Consider the following 1,137-nt stretch of genomic DNA (forward strand, 5'->3'; position numbering starts at 1 on the left):
GAACCCCACTGTTGCACAAATCCATTCACTGGGCCTCTAGTTTTATTATAATAACATTGAGAAATTATTGAATATTTACCATGTTTCTACTTGTCATGGGAGGGATTAGCCTAGTTAAAAAAATGAAGTTTTTGGTTTCCATCCAGTGCAAATATTTACAGGTTGGTACCTGCCCATTTTAGCTTTTTCTGTTCAGTCACTTCTTGTTTTCCATATAGGTTATTTTTAAAGTAAACTTTCTTTTTTTTTTTTTAAAATATATTTTATTGATTTTTTACAGAGAGGAAGGGAGAGGGATAGAGAGTCAGAAACATCGATGAGAGAGAAACATCGATCAGCTGCCTCCTGCGCACCCCCCACTGGGGATGTGCCCGCAACCAACGTACATGCCCTTGACCGGAATCGAACCCGGGACCCCTCAGTCCGCAGGCCGACGCTCTATCCACTGAGCCAAACTGGCTTCGGCTAAAGTAAACTTTCTAATGAAATACAAACAGAGAAAACTACAGATTTTAACTATACAGCTTGTGAGGATATGTAAAAAAAGGAACCCTCGTGCACTGCTAGTGGGAATGCAGATTGGTGCAGCCACTGTGGAAAATAGTATGGAGTTTCCTCAAAAAAGTAAAAATGGAACTCCCATTTGACCCAGTAATCCCACTTCTAGAAATATATCCCCAGAAATCAGAAACACCAATAGGATCTTGGTGAGACAGCAGCGGAGCCTTGCTCTCCAAGTCTTGTAATGCTGCCCAAGGATGACAAGAAGAAAGATGCTGGAAAGTAGGCCAAGAAAGACAAACACCCCCATGAACAAGTTCGGGGGGAGGCCCAAAAGAAGAAGTTATCCAAAGGCTAAGTTTGGGACAAGCTCAATAACCTAGTCTTGTTTGACAAAGTAGGATATGACAAATTCTGTAAGGAAGTTCCCAACTATAATCTCAGCTGTTGTCTCCGAGAGACTGAAGATTTGCAGCTCCTTGGCCAGGGCAGCCCTTCAGGAGCTCCTTAGTAAAGGGACTTATTAAACTAGTTTCAAAGCACAGAGCTCAAGTAATTTACACCAGAAACACCAAAGGTGGGGGTGCCCCAGCTGTTGGAGAAATTTCTATAAGATTCAAAAGCAGGAAAAACTAA

The 1,137-nt window shown here is 42.0% G+C and overlaps 1 pseudogene; it reads left to right on the top strand.

The window, feature by feature from the left end:
- The first annotated feature begins 745 nt into the window (after nt 1-745).
- LOC129148296 (40S ribosomal protein S25-like) lies at nt 746-1,137 on the top strand (annotated as a pseudogene).

The sequence above is a fragment of the Eptesicus fuscus genome, chromosome 3 (genome assembly GCF_027574615.1).
Source record: "Eptesicus fuscus isolate TK198812 chromosome 3, DD_ASM_mEF_20220401, whole genome shotgun sequence".
Classification (NCBI taxonomy): Eukaryota; Metazoa; Chordata; class Mammalia; order Chiroptera; family Vespertilionidae; genus Eptesicus; species Eptesicus fuscus.